This window comes from Dasypus novemcinctus, chromosome 10, assembly GCF_030445035.2.
Source record: "Dasypus novemcinctus isolate mDasNov1 chromosome 10, mDasNov1.1.hap2, whole genome shotgun sequence".
NCBI classification, from domain to species: Eukaryota; Metazoa; Chordata; class Mammalia; order Cingulata; family Dasypodidae; genus Dasypus; species Dasypus novemcinctus.
The window spans coordinates 37,098,419-37,115,172 of NC_080682.1; the positions used below are offsets into that span (position 1 = coordinate 37,098,419).

Sequence of the window (16,754 nt, forward strand, 5' to 3'; positions counted from 1 at the left end):
AGAACTGCATGAGTTTTCCAGTTTATATAGATAGAAATCAGGGGGATATGTGTGGGAATGGATACTAAGGGTATGGGATAATGGTGGAAGGAATATAAAGTTGGATCAGGCTGAATTTATTGATATGGGCCTATTAAGCAGAAATTTCAGATTCAATGCTGTAGCTTGAGAGGTTAGAAAGGGCTTTAAGAGTTCATTTGGATGAATGGCTGAAAGAGGGACCAAAAGATAACCTAGCATGTTTGAGGTGGAGATGACCGATTTGCCCTGGTATACAGTGGAAGAGAGAATTCAAAGGCTTATAGAGATTAGAATGCTATAATGGATTTACCATTTAAGACCTGCCCACCCACCCCAGAAATGGCCAGAGGACATACTTTTAACCAGGACTATGAGGAATAAATTTGTAAGACTAACTCCATCTTCCATGAAGAGCTCTGTGATTGCTTTTCTCTGTAGTCCAGATACTATGATAGGGAGGGCTGTAATGGAATTAGAGTGCTTAAACATTATGGAGATGATCAGATCTTGGTCCTGTAAAAGTCAAGTATTGGCAGTTAATTGCCAAAGACAAGGTGGATGTGGCTACTGCAATGAATGGCAGATTCAAAGCAGCGTTCAAAATAGTTCAAATTGCATAGCGTTATGGTGCTGGCTAATACATCATGGGTTACCTAGAAGTGAAATCGATGGCAGTCTACTAAATTTCTTCTGGATCTTTATAAACAGAAGAGTTCTAAGTTGAGTGAACAAAGCCCTAACAAATTACAGATGCAGAGAATCATGGCCCTTTAATCAATTCCCAGACTTGAGACAGTTTATAGATCCAGAGCCCCTTGAATGAGGAGAGGGCCAGGTCCACTTGGGGAAGGATACTGTTAAAATGCCAATATTTATACTGCTAATCTTTCTCCCACCTTTTCCCAAGGACACCTACAGCCTTTCCCAGAGTAACTGCATTGAGGAAAAGGAAATGGTCAGATATTTTGGGGATTATTAGACACTGGCTCATAAATGGCATTAATTCCCAGAGACCCAAAATGGCACTGTGGTCCACCAGTCAGAGTAGGGGCTTATGGAGGCCAGGCAATTAATGGAGTTTTAGCTCAGTTCTCTCTTGCAGTTGGTCCAGTGGATACCCAGACCTATTCTGTGGTTATTTCCCCAGTTTCAGAATGAATAATTGGAACAAGCAGACTCAATAACTAGCAGAATCCCCACATTGGATCCCTGATTTATGGAGTGAGGGCTATTATGGTTGGAAAGGCCAAGTGGAAGCCACTAGAACTGCCCTTCCTAGCAAAATAGTAATTCAAAAGCAATACCAGAATCCTGGAGGAATTGCAGAGATAAGTGCCACCATCAAGTATTTGAAGGATGCAGGGATGGTGATTCCCACCACATCCCCATTCAACTCTCCTATTTGGATTGTGCAGAAAACAGATGGATCTTGGAGAATGGCACTAGATTACCATATACTTTACCAGGTGATGATTTCAATTGCAGCTGCTGTCCCAGATGTGGTATCATTGCTTAAGCAAATCAACATATCCCCTGGTACCTGGTATGCAGTGTTGATCAGGCAAATGTTTATTTCTCAATTGCCACTAGTAAGGACCACCAGAAACAGTTTGATTTCAGCTGGCAAGGCCAGCAGTATACATTCACTGATCTGTCTCAGGGGCATATCAACTCTCCAGCCCTATGTCATAATATTGTTCACATGGATCTTGATCATCTTTCCCTCTCACAATACATCATACTAGTTCATTATATTAATATCATGTTGATAGGACCTAGTGAGCAAGAGTAGCAAAGACTCTAGACTTACTGGTGAGACATTTGTGTGAGAGAAGATGGGAGATAAATCCAAAAATTTACAGCATCTTTCCACCACAGTGAAATCTCTAGTTTTCCAGTTGTATAGGGCATTTTGAGATATTCCTTCTAAAGTGAAGAATAAGCTGTTGAATCTGGTTCCTCCTATGACCAAAAAAGAGGCACAACACTTAGTTGGTCTTTTGGATTTTGGAGACAACAGATTCCCCATTTAGATGTGCTATTCTGACCCATTTACTGAGTGACCAGAAAAGCCACTAGTTTTGATTGAGGACAGGAACAATAGAAGACTCCATGACAGGTCCTGGTTGCTCTGCAAGCTGCACTACCACTTGGACCATATGACCCAGCAGATCCAATGGTGCTAGAAGTTTCATTGCCAAATAAAGATGCTGTCTGAAGCCTTTGGCAGACCCCTATAGGAGAATTATGATGCAAACCCTTAGGATTTTGGAGCAAAACCCTACCATCCTCTGCAGATAATTAGTTTCCTTTTGAGACAGCTTTTGGCCTGCTACTGGGACTTAATAGAGACTGGACCTTTAACCATGGGCCATCAAGTTACCATGATACCTGAGTTGCCTATCTTGAGTTGGTTATTGTCTGACCACCAAACCATAAAGTTGGGCATGCATAGCAGTACTCCATAATAAAATGGAAGTGGTATATACAAAATAGGGCTCAAGCAGGTCCTGAAGGCACAAGTAAGTTACATGAGGAAGTAGCCCAAATGCCCTTGGTCACCACCATGCCATGTTACCTTCTCTTTTCCAGCCCACAACTTTGATCTCTTGGGGTGTCCCTTACAAGCAATTGACTGAAGATGAGAAAACTTGGGTATGATTTACAGATTGCCCTATACAATATGCAGTTACCACCCAAAAGTTCCTGTTCTTTCAGGAACATTCCTGGATTATGATGGTAAGAACAAATCCTCCCAGTGGGTAGAACTTTGAGTAGTGCACCTGGTTGTTTGTTTTGCTTGGAAGAAAAAATGTCCAGAGGTGCATTCGTACACTGATTCATTGGCTATTGCCAATGGTTTGGCTGGATGGTCAGGGACTTGGAAGGAATAAGATTGGAAAATCAGTAACAAAGAGGTCTGGGGAAGAGGTATATGGGTAGATATTCCTAAGTGGGCAAAACAAAACAAAACAAAAATTATTCGTGTCCCACACGAATGAGAAGATGACCTTCTATGTGGCTAATGGTCAGCCACTTTCCCCAGCCACTCCTGTCATTGACCAATGGGGCTCATTAACCAAGTGGCCATGGAGGTAGGGATGGTGGTTATGCATGGGATTAGCAACATGGACTTCCACTCACCAAGGCTGACTTGGCTACAGTCACTACCGAGTGCCCAATCTGCCAGCAACAGAGATCCACACTCCATCATCAATCTGGCACCATTCCTTAAGTTTGGGCCACCCCACCAGGCAAAGAACCATGGCCAGCTGAAGGGCTTGCTGAGGGTAATGGGAAAATGGAATGGGTAGTGGAAGAAGGTAGTGATATATATGAACTTTGACCATGTGGCCAGTTACAGAAATGAGGACTTCAGTGGTCCTGAATCTTTCTTCCTTTTTTTCATGTGATTATGATTGTGTATGTATATAAAATGAATTTCTTTGTCTTCTTCCCCAACCTTTTTCCTTATCATATAAGAAGTTGTATCAGTTTCATGCCATAATATTTGAGGATGTCAAGTTTAAGAGTAAATACTACCCAAGAACTTGCACCCAATTCTGCAGAGAATTAGTATGTTTTCAGTTGTACACAGGAGAGTTGAACTTTGTTAGGTGGAAATTTTATATATATATATAAAACTTATATATATATAAGAAACAATATATATATATATATATATATATATTGTTTCTAAGTTTTCACTTAGAGACTAAGTATGGTTTAAGGTACTGTGTATGGTTGCCGAGTTAACAAGGGGTGGGCTGTGATCGTTAGACTAATGTGTCAACTCGCCCAGGTAATTGTGCCCAGTTGTTTGGTCAAGCAAGCGCTGGGCTAACTGTAATTCAAGGACATTTATGGACTTTAGTCTCCAGTGACTTTAATGCATAGATAGCTGATTACATTTACATCAATCAGAGAGATTGCCATCAGCAATGAATGACGCTTTATCCAATCGGTTGAATGTCTTAAAAGGTAAAGTGGTTGACCTGATTCCAGCATTGAGGGAGAATTTCCCAACTCATGTTTGGACAGCCAAAGGTCTCCCAAAAACTCATTAAGGACCTTCATTGGACTTTCATTGGAGCCCCTTGTTTGCAGCCTGCCTGCAGAACCTTGACTTGTGCATCCCCATGGTCACATGAGGAATTCTTACAAATCTTATAAAATCTCTTACTATTGATAGATATCTCCTGTTGATCCTGTTTCCCTAGAGAACCCTGGCTAATACAGCATCTATCACTAATTACATCTACAATCAACTGAGGAGATTGCCTATCACAGTTAGAGACATCTTATCCAATCAGTTGAAGGTTTTAAGAGGAGAAATGATGATTTCAGCAGTCAGAAGAGAGACTTTTCATCTCTATTTCAGTTATTTCGGTCCACCGGTTTCTCCTAGGGAATTCATTGAAAATCTTTATTGGACATCCCAGCTTGCAGCCTGCCAGAGAGAATTTGGACTTGTGCATTCCCCACAGTGACATGAGACAATTTTTATAAAAATCTCATAATATATATAGATATAGCCTATTAGTACTATTTCCTTAGAGAACCCTGACTAATGTATGGGGTATGGAATGAGACTTTATAACTCCTTTCATATAACTATATATAAATTGATGTGGAATCATTAGGGGAATAAAGCAAAATTTTTGTGGGCCCAGTAGTACCTGAAACACACAAATTACCAAATACTTGCAGCCATCATTCTAAAATTCCAACATTCAAATTAAATAGTTCCAGACTTTTTCTAAATAGGTTTTGGATCACAAATGTATTAGATTCAAGGAATTCCTCATGGTTTCCAGCTTGGGGGACTGGCTATCAGGCAATTAAACAAAACTATTCATTGAGATAGTTGTGTCAATCTTATTTAATAAGACTCTAAAAGTTTGTTTGGAGATTGTGATATCCCATTGATTGATGAATTCAGTCATAAACACCCTTCACATTTTATGAATTTTGATGACATCAAATGAAAATATAGTATATACACATGTATACTGCCTTTATGTATCCTTATATATACCTTTAAATATTAATAAATGTATAGACAATTTTATTTCTTTAATGTGCTGATATCTTTCAATACCCCCTTTAGATCTGTTCTTACACTTTTTCATTCCGCTTTCTGCTCCAGAAGGTCAACTTGCATGGACTGTCTCAATTACTTTTGGCTAATAAAGGGAGGAATTGAAAGGAAAGAAAAGGCAGAGGTCACAGTTCTTAATCCAAGCTCATTCCCTACAAAGATAGTGAGAGCCACAACTATCCCTTGAGCAAACCCACAGTGTTAGGCCTTCTGCCAAGCACAATATCTCTTGATAATTCTGGTAATTTCTTCTTCCACGTTCCTCTTCAAGCCTAGGTATAGTAAATCTCTGTAGCAAAGGACCATTGCATCTTTTAAAATTTTCAATTGCTCTGTTCACATCTTTGTAATTGGTTCCTTCATTAATTCTTCTTAAATGGCCCAACTTGAGTGGCCTGTGCTTCCTGACAGGATTCTGTGGATAAAGTAATGATCTTATGAATAGCCCTAGAATTAATCCATCCAAAAGGGATTCTAGGATTAATTTTCTCCCATATTTAAGGAGTATGCAGAAAAGTCTCTTGATGTATAAATAATTCCCTGATAATCCATGGCATGTAATAGCATCAGAATTTAAATTATTCCCAGTGATGTTATTTCATGAAATGTAGGTAGAGACCAAGGCACTGAAAGGCCATTTGGTTGAGGTTATGAATTACTACCATGATAATATTGATTCTAAAAATTAGGAGTCTTCTGAATTGAATACTGTTAATACCCTATTGTGAATTTCAAAGGGCAATTGGAAATCTTTCCCTGCACCTTTGAAGAAGTTTCTAATTGCTGGTATTCTTTTATAAAAGATTTGTTTGAGGTCCAAGCTAGGACCTGATTATAAGGACAGAAAAGTTGCAATACTAGTTAAATGCTAAAATTGTCAGAAGTTCTCTGACAGGCTGAGAAAATTGGTGAGAGGAAGAGTTGGGACCATAAAACATACCATAAGGATATTAGGAAGTGAAGGATAAGACTAAAAAGCAAAACATTTCTTGAAAAAGCAGTCCCTAACTTACTCTTACCTGAGGAAACCACCTTTACTCTGGATAAATATCTTTTAATGACTCCACTTAAGAAGGTGCCTGATAAATTCATATAATTCCTTTCAATATCCGGTACCACTACTCCAATTTTCCCATACAGTAAGAGTTAAATATCAACTAATCCAGGTGAAAAAATCCAACCTGCGCTTAGAGGATATATATACTAAAAAGTTATAGGATCTCAGCAATCTGTATTGATAAGACTTGGGCCATAATACCTCTCTGCCCACTTAAGAAGAATCCAGTGAGAATCAAATGCATAATGACAATAGTTATCACATACTGAGCATACACTATCTGCCTAATTATGTTTTAGGCACTGGACATGTATTTTCTCTTTTAACCTGTACACCAAACCTATGAAATAGGTTGTCCCATTTTAGAGATGAGGAAAATGAGGCACAGATTGGCGAGATAAATAGCATAAACCATCTTGACTGTAAGTGGTGGAGCTAGGCATCTAATCTTATCCACTTCACCACTAGCTACATGGTCCCTCACAGTGTTTCATGATGCTTATCAACTGAGAAACTCACTGCTGATATCATTTGTTGTCATTTTCATCACTTCTTAAATGTCACTAAATTATTTCTTATTTGCAGAAGAACTTCTTAACAGTGGTTTGGAAGACTTGAAAATGAACTTGGAAATATTCTTTCCTGCTAGTCTTGTTGAAAACATGACTGCAATTTGGCTTCTATCTCTGCATTTCTATTCTATCTTTCCCTTTCCCCTAGATTTCTTGCTTTGGAATATTTAGTTTACCAGTTCACATAATTATTTGATTTGAAAGACTTGATTTCAATAAAAATATAGGAAATCCCTCTAAAACCTATTATATGGTATTCAATATTATTCAAAAGATTTTTTTGCAGTCTTTTCATGACCTGAAACTTCTTAGTTCTTAAATGTTCTCTTAAGATTCCCCATTTTTTCTGGAACCAGTTAGGCTTTACTGCAACTTTCCACTAGCATGTAAGTTCTCTGAGAGCATACAGAATGTTGGTTATATCTACCAGTTTATGTTTAGATTTTGGTATGTACTAGATTATCAAAAAGATATTTTGGAAATGAAGAAGTAAAAAAGAATATCTAAGAGAATGAGAAAACGCATGAATGATTGACAGATTCTACTGACAATTGTTCCTCTGCCTGTCTTTATGTTTCATTTTTACTACATATCTCTCTCAATTGCTGCTTTTAATCTGCTAAGGACTGGATGAAATTAACCAAACATATTAACAGTGTCTAAAAACCAAGAGTGAATAGGCACAAGGTGGGGACTAAGGGCTCTCGGTGAATAGACCTTGTAACTTTGACTTGTCTGGAATCACTTCATTATTTATATTGTCCTGTAAAGTGTATTATTAGAGAAGTGAATTCTATATAAATATAGCATCATTGTGAGCTGCAGGGCTATTAATAATACCTACTGTTACATGGATTGCATTGGTATAGATATTATCATAAATGCTTTACATACACTATTTGATTTAAATCTGAAAAAAATCTGCATACTATGTTTCTATCATTAGCTTTCCCTATAGTCTAGAGAGGTATCACATGAAGCAGTGCCCTCCACTGCTTTCTACTTGTGCTTTGCATCAAGCTGCTCTGCTAGTTGTAGAACAAAACCAGAATCAGATGTTTTGGGAGCAGATGGAATACAAGGTTTTGATTAATAAACAAGGTTTGGAAAGACTATGTAAAGGCCAAAAAGAATTCCATCTGAGAAAAGGCAATACTATCTGAATTATTTTATTGACTATGAAACATTTCTATTTGTAATAAAACTGATATATTTATAATGTAAATGGAAAACAAGATCTCTCCTTTCTTGTTTCTTGTTTCCAATTCTGTGACACATAGGGCATTTGATTTTGTCTTCAAGTGAGAAGATGGTTATATGAGAGGTTGATGGCATGAAAAACAGTTTGTTGCTTTATTCAAAGATGTGATTCTTTACAACACCTTTTCCAAACATTCCTCACTGCTTTTGAGCCCATGGTAAAATTTATAAATCAATATATCTCAGACATTAAAGTATCACCATATTTGATCTGGAAAGATTTCATGATACACCAATTGGTATTGGCAATAGTTTGTAAATATTTACAGGGAGGAATTATAGGAGCAAATAACAGAGAAAAAATGATGCAGTTTGAGTGTGAAAATGAATAGAGTTGATGGTAGTATATTATAGTAAGTATAACCTACACTGCTGATTTATAAATGTGATTGTGGCTGAAAAGGGTAGTCTGTAGATGTAATATTTCAGTTGTAAGGAAGCTCTAAAATAATATTCTTCCTTTATAAACTGTTAAACTTATTGTGATACATGGGAAAATTACAACTAATATAACTTATGATTTATAGTTAACAGTAATATTGTAATAGATTTCCAGGAATGGAAAGATGATATATCAATTCTACGGAACAATAGGAGAATATAGAGATGTGGGATTTTTCCTTTTGGAGTAATGAAAATGTTCCAAAATTAACTGAGATGAGGACAGCACAACCCTGTGATGAATATGAGAATCACTGGGTGTACACTTTGAAAGGATTGAAAAAACCCTGGTACTGTATAACATAATGTATCCTGTGGTAGAAGATAGACTGTGGTTAACAGAATAAATATGAGAACATTCTCTCATGAACTATCACAAGTACATAATACTAATACAGAGTGCCAGTAACCGAATGAGTTGGGGAAAAATACACCCATTGTAAGATCTTGGCTATAGTTAGTAGTAATGTTTTGGGCATGTTCTTTCGTAGTTTGTAACAATTGTTTCAAAATGAAAGGTGTTTGTGGTGGGGTAATGTATGGGAGCCCTGGATGATGATATGCATGTTTGTTTTGTAAGTTCACAACTTATACTATACACTTTGTTTATGGATGTTCATGTATGAATGATAAACTTCAATAAAAAAGTTTAAAAATAGTGCGTATGTAAGAATTTTTTCTCTGAAACAGAACTAATGTACATTAATATTATAGAAGGTTAACACCAGGGTGACATTTGGACAAAAATACAATCAAACTATGGATAATAGTGTATAATGATATATTAATAATCTTCCATCAATGGTAAAAAAAAAAAGGAAGCATGCTGAGTGAAAGAAACTAGACAAAAAGTACATATCGTTTGACTCCTATGCAAAATGTAAATATGAAAAAATTACAGAGAAAATAGATTAGCAATTATCTATGGCAGAGGAAGGATAGAGAGATTAAGAGGTGACTACTAAGGGGTAGGATTTTTGTGTGTGCTTTTTTATGGTTTTTTTTTCTTTTTTGTGTGTGTAGTAATGAAAATGCTGTAATATTGATTGAAGTGATGAATGCACAACTCTGTGATTATACAAAATGCCATTGATTGTACACTTTAGATGAATTGTTTGGTTTATGAGTATGTTTTAATAAAATTGATTAAAAATTATCCAGTTTGATACGGCCAAATTATTGACATATTTACCCTTCAAAATGATTTAAGTTTAAGGTGAGAAAATGAATCCATGGAAGAAGGTTAATAAGGTGCCAGCTGGTTAATTGAACCTTGGATTCAAAGTGTCAATCATTACAGATATCAAAATTTCAGACTGGTGACAGACTTGGCCCAGTGGTTAGGGCATCCGTCTACCACATGGGAGGTCTGCAGTTCAAACTTCAGACCTCCTTGACCCATGTGGGGATAGCCCATGTGCAGTGCTGATGTGTGCAAGGATTGCCATGCCACGCAGGGGTGTCCCCCGCGTAGGGGAACCCCACGCGCAAGGAGTGCGCCACGTAAGGAGAGCCGCCCAGCGTGAAAGAAAGTGCAGCCTGCCCAAGAATGGTCCCACGGACACGGAGAGCTGACACAAGATGACACAACAAAAAGAAACACAGATTCCCATGCCACTGACAACAACAGAAGCAGACAAAGAAGATGCAGCAAATAGATACAGAGAACAGACAACTGGGGGGAAGGGGAGAGAAATAAATAAATAAATCTTAAAAAAAATTTCAGACCAAAATGACAAATGGTTGAAGAAGAGGTCTAAGGTGCAGGAAGACAGAGATATTGTGAATCTTCTCTGCCACTGTACAACTATCACCCATTTCTCATCTTGATTCTCCGAGGGCTAATTTCACCAAGGTATTAAGAAATTCATTGTTGACAGGGTCATCAGCATCCTTGTAAAGCTCTGTCGTGGCTACCATAAGTATGCTAGAGATGATGGGAAACTTCAGTGGAATTGGGTTCCCAAAGTGATAGTAAAGAGGTGAAAGTATGCAACAAGATGGGAATAATTACCAAGAAAAACCACAAAGTCAAGTTTGTAATCAATGTGTTGTCTTGTGCAGACATCTGTAATAATGGCTCATGGATCAAGTGGTTCCTAAGGAATTGAATAGATGGAAAATCAACCTATTTGTCAGTTTCCTTACAATGAAGAAATGTTCCATTTTTATTTGGCTGAAAACTAGCTCATGTTGTCCCAACAGAGAATCATAACGTATATACAATTTTATCTTAGACACTTTGACTGAGGATGGACCCTAAGTCAAAGTATATACTATACATCTTTCTCAAAGAATTCTCTTGGACAGGTTGCAGCTAATAATCAGAGAAATATCCAGTTCTTCTCGAGTTAGTGTTTACTGATTCTTAACTGCCACTGGTTTCTTGTGATTGAAAAAAACCACTGATATCCACACTCTGGATTATTGCTAATATTTTTGGCCTGAGTGCATCTATCCGTGGGCCAATTGAGACCTAGTACATAAGCCGTCTTTATTTACTCAGAACCAGAGATAGCAATTAGATGTATATTTAATAGTTTCAATCAGAATTTTCATATTAGATCTTTCTCTGATCCTTAGAATGAGGATAATTGTTTGAAAGATCAACTTGAATTCCCTAAAATTGGTCCCTGTAGAGACCCTTTGCCAAGATAATGAACAAAATGAAACACTGCATCCCTAGGGAGAGGGTGCTGAGGTTAGTGTTTTCTTCAAACAACTTGTTTGAATGACACATCTATACACACTCAACAGTAATAACTTGACTTGTGTTTATGCAAATTCCTTTAATTTACTGAGCTGTTTCCCTGCTTAGAGTGTTGAGGATATTCAATTACCAGGGACGACTGCCATGGAGAATGTTCTCATTGGTCTTGACATATGTTGAGGTTGTAGCTTTGTGTGGTAATCATATTTAACTCATATTTAAATCCTCAAAACTGTACAATTGAACAGGCTTAAGGTAGTGTTAAGCAGTTTCAGTCTTTGAGGGATAAACAAAGTACGTTTAGGTTACTGGGTTTGCAGAATAACTTGGGAGACAGACACATTTTACTCAATTGTGAAAATCTTTGACAATGCATAGATGTCCACTGTGCCTTTGATATACTATCATTTTCCTGGAGGATTGGTGATCCATTAGATTGTAGGTTAATTAGATAAGACTAAATCCTGCTAATCTAAAATGGCAGTTTTTAAAACATATTTGCTCTTTGTATCCATTTTATCACTGCCTTTTTCCTGTCGTCATTTCTAGATGTAGACTTTATAATGCCATATTCATCAACACGGTATCCCACCAAACATTAACTGGGGTTGATGGATGCATTATATGTAGGTCTTTTGTCTAACAAATTCATTTATTTTACTATTATCCCAACATCAAAAAGTAACACGTTTTATTTAATTGTGGAATATGTAGAAGAAGGCTCAGTAGTGATTTCTGAGGTTTCTCCAATTGTGCTCTATGCTTTATGTCATGGCAGCCAATGTATGATGCCATCTTTCCTTATCAAGAATGAATTAAGAAGGAGCTAAGGGTATCAAGTAGACATGTTCCTTATAGTGGCTGGGAAAACGAGCCTTGCAGATCTCCAAATACAGAGAGTATAATGACCAGAGGACTTAGATATTGAACTCTGAAACCATTTCCACATCAAATGCATGCTTCCCACAGCCTGCTGCCAGCCAACGAGTGAGTATGTCAGGGATACAAATGCAGTCTTGTTTCTCGTAGACACTAAACTTCTCTCATAGATGACCTTGACTCACGGACTTTCCACTGACTGGCTGAGCGATCTTTAGACTACACAATGGTCTGGGATGCTTTTATCCATCCTTCCATCCCTCATTCCTTCATGTGGCATCAGACTTGCATATTGTTCTGATGTCACTCCTGGACATTTTTGTCTCCTTTCCAATTTGTCCTGCACAAATTTGTTTCCCCTAATCAAATCTTTGCACATTTAATACCATCCTTGTGTTTATTATAGGAGATCCCAGTCTCTTCTACTTTTACATAAAATGGCTTATAGAATTGTATTTCCTTTCACAATAATCTTAGCCTCACTGAATTAGGAAGCCTATTCCCAAGGGAAGTCTATTCTCCAAAGGAACATTATCAATATTTTAATCAATTGTAATCTGAGGCTCCCCTCACCCCCGGCCATACTGGAATCCTCTTGCACTGAACCAGCAGTGATCACTCTACTGAGCAGGGTCATTGATCCCAATAATCAAGGGGAAATAAGTATGTATTACAAAAGGGTCCAGGAAAGCTAAGTTTGCTATCTAGGTATTTAACCGTATATCTTTTAATACCCCTTTAGTCCTCTCTCTTTCCAAGGAAATCTACAAACACTCAATAATAACAAGATGGAATATTATTGGAACATTTTACCAGTTAAATATCCCCCACTCGGCTGAGCAACTGGAAAAGAATGAAAAGACCAGATCCATGAAGTAGGCAGGTAGGCAACAATTAGTATTTGTTATTAGTTATAGGTAGATACAGTAGTAGTTATAGTTTTGTATATCTCAGCTATATAGAGCCATGTTTCTTCACTTCCTTTGATTTTTTTGTTTAGATACAAATCTGCCAATGCATGCAAGAACCATTATAATGTAATTTGGAGGATAGCAAGATGCCTGAAATCCAGAAATTCTCCTAGCTTATCATCTATTCTGTGAAAGACTATCAAGAGTTTTTAATTTCCTATATAGATTATTTCCAAATGATTTTTGCATGGACACTCATAAACATCTTTATTTTGTATGATGTTTAATTCATTAAACTCATAAAACACTTTCTCCTGAGATTTTAAATTGCATTTATTATAATTAGAGTAACTAAATTCCTAGTGAATTTATATATCAATTTCAAATTAATATGGCAGTTTCTTTTGAATGGTAAACTATAGATGGAATATTTCCAATACTGTGATTAAAAACATTGTTAAACTTACATTTACACATATTCTAAAGTATTGATGCCATATGTTTAATTATATATTGATGAACAAAGCGTTTATATTTGTCTTCTTAAGATTATTATTAGCATTCCTTTACTATGGTTTTTGTGTTATTATTTAGATATCATCCAGAGCTGAGATAACATTTCCAGATACCAAATAATATGAATATACATTTAGGCCAGGAAAATGTATATCAATTCTTGTTTGGAGAATGACACTTAGTTTCTTCTCCTAAAATAGGAACCCTTGGCCATCAGTTTGAGCTTCCTTTCCATACTTAAATTTAAAGGTTTATGATAATAGGATGTCTTAAATATAACTTTGCATCACTTTTACTTTTTGTAATGGATGTTTACATCTGGCTTATACATTTTATAGCTACATTTGACTGACACTAAGCTCTCTGATACTGTAACTTACTGATTTAATCTTTTAATATTGTTTAAAAATGTGTTTTTATAAGAATTTTATTATCAGTGGTTTAAAATACAGAGATCACAGCTTTTAGAAAATGACTGAATCAGTATAAATAGATTTTCCCTTTTGGGACATTCATCTAAATCAAAAATTATAAAATTACATTGCTTCTATTGAGTTTCTATTAGGTTATTGCATTTCAAAACTGATACCAAACATATCCCTAGGATCTACTCTCCAGTTAATGTGTATGGCCATCTGTCTTGACCGGTCCTTCTTGTTCTGTCTGGAACTCCTAATTTTTCTGGGACTACTTGGTAACTAACAGATCATTGTATTTTTCCCTTTACTGCTTACTCAGATAGAAACAAGGACTTATTTGTACTTCATAAATAAGAATTGTATTACCATGGTTTTTCTTTCAAGAGTTAATCAAACTAACAGGAAACCAATCATAACTGCTGCATTCTTTTTCTTATATCCCAACCCATCAGTGTTTTCTAAAAAAAAAATTCACTTTTGAATAACCTTTATCCGTAGACTTTCATTTCTCAGCTTGTTTAATTTCACCAGAGTTGTTATCTGCCTTGTCATTATAACTTCGTTTTGTTGTTCAGAAAGTCATGATTTGGATAACAGAAGTGATTGTAAATGGGCTCAGATAAAATACAGCGCATGCCCATACAATGACTGATGAAACTAAAACATAAGGGAACTTGACAGATTTTTCCTTAATGGAAGAACATACATAACATGACTATATGGGTAAGATTATGCCTTCTGAGTCAATGAACCATTGAAGTAATTCATTGCTTCTCCTGGATCTCTTTGGTAACACTTCTGGAGACTAAAGCACATCTAAAAAGATTTTTAAATAATGAAAAGGAAGTAGAAAGTGATGAGCATCATCTAGTTATTGATAATAGGAAGATATTACAAACTAATTCAACATATTTGTTCCAATTTCTAGGACTACAAAGATACAATCTTCCAAAATTCAACTGATAATAAGGAGAGTAAGCTGTTCCATTACCTTTAATTAATAAGAGAAGGTTTTCTGTTTTCAGGCTTTGATTTTTTTTTTTGGTGGGGTCATTCTTTCTGAACCTATTTTGCACCAAGGTCATTCCTAGGTGTTACTGGATCTGTGTGCTAATGCTCTGGGAAGTATATATTAGGTCTATCGAATGCCATGTGTTCAGGGTGGAAAATTCTATAACTTTACAAGAATCACTTACCATGATGGACCACAAAACAGGAGCTAAACTTGAGATAGAAATAACCTGATGTATTTCAAGAGTTTATAGAAAGTCTTTTTCACATCCTTATTTCTCAGACTACGGATCATAGGGTTCAAAATTCTGTAACTTTATAAATATACCTTGATAAGGATGGACAACAATGGCAACTCTGCCTGAGATAAAAGTAACTGGATTAAAATTGTGCTTGTATTTTCTTAGAGGTAGAGAATCTATATTTCTTTCAAGAGTTTATAGAGAGGCTCTTTCACATCCTTATTATTCAGACTGTACATTATGGGGTTCAACATGGGAAACACCACAGTGTAAAATGTAAAAGCTATTTTGTCCCTCTCCAGGTAATAACTAGATCAGGGATGAGAATATGTGTAGAGAATAGAGCCATAGAACATGGTGACAGAGATCAAGTGGGAGGAGCAGGTAAAGAAGGCTTTGAGGCAGCCCTAGATGGAGCGGATCCTTGCAAAGATGACTATGATGAAGAGGTAGCAGGCCAGTATGAACACAGTGGAGGCAATGACATTAGAGCCCAAAAGGGAGAACAGCACAGACAGGTAGCCATCCCTCCTACCACAAGCGAGCTTCACCAGGGGAGGCAAATCACAGAAGAAGTCGTCAATGATACAGTCACTACAGAATTTCAAGGCAAAAATTCTTTTGGTGATGTTGGAAGAGCTAATAAAGTCACCGAGATGTGAAGCTGCTACCAAAAATACACTCAGCTTTATGGACATTACCTAGGAACAAAACAGTGGCTTTGAGATGGCCACATAGCAGGCCAACAGGAAACACTAGCTATATGTCAGCCCAGCAGAGAAGAAGAACTGAGCTACTCAGCCAATAAAGGAGATGCTCTTGTCTTCGGAAATGCAAGTCACTAGAAACTTTGGGGTGTATATGGAGGAATACCAGAGATCCAGAAAAGACAGGCTCCCAGTGAAAAAATACATGGGCATATGAAGCTGGGAGTCCTTATAGACCAACACCATGAGAGTAGTATTTCCCACCAGTGTCACAGAGTATACTCCAAGGAACACCACAAACAGAACCGGCTACACCACAGGGTCTGTGGTGAAGTCCATCAGGATGAAATGTGTTACAATGTGATTAGCCCCCTCCATGGCTATAAGGAATTTCACCTAAGGAGAGGATATGAGTGTTCATCTTGAATCACTGTGAAGAATAAAGTGACAAAATGATAAATAACATCACACCACTTATAATTCTAGAACTTAAAATGAACCAATCACTACAAAGTGTTCAATTTTGAGATTTTATTTCAATTTGCAACAATCACTCATATATTACAATTACACATTCAAATTAAAAATTTCTGAGTTACTTAAATTTTTTGTCTCATAGAAATAACTGTTCAATAAAATAAAATAAAAATATAGAAATTCCTATTTTCTACATTATAATTGTGGTTTTGGAATATGACTATGTAACTCATATTGGAAATTCACTGTAGAAAGAACTAAAATGTTCTAATGAAATTTACACACAATAATATACCTAGAAACAACACAATTACAATTGACTTAAGGAGTAATTCCAGTCATACTAACTTCCTTTAACTGAAGTCACTTTGTAGTGAAATAAACAGAAATCTCTGTAAATATGAGTATATTTAGCAAGTCCTTCCTCTTG

General features: G+C 36.6%; 1 pseudogene; it reads right to left on the bottom strand.

Moving 5' to 3' along the window:
* Positions 1–15,316: 15,316 nt before the first annotated feature.
* On the bottom strand, positions 15,317–16,225 carry LOC101435673 (olfactory receptor 9G19-like; annotated as a pseudogene).
* Between the last annotated feature and the right edge of the window lie 529 nt (positions 16,226–16,754).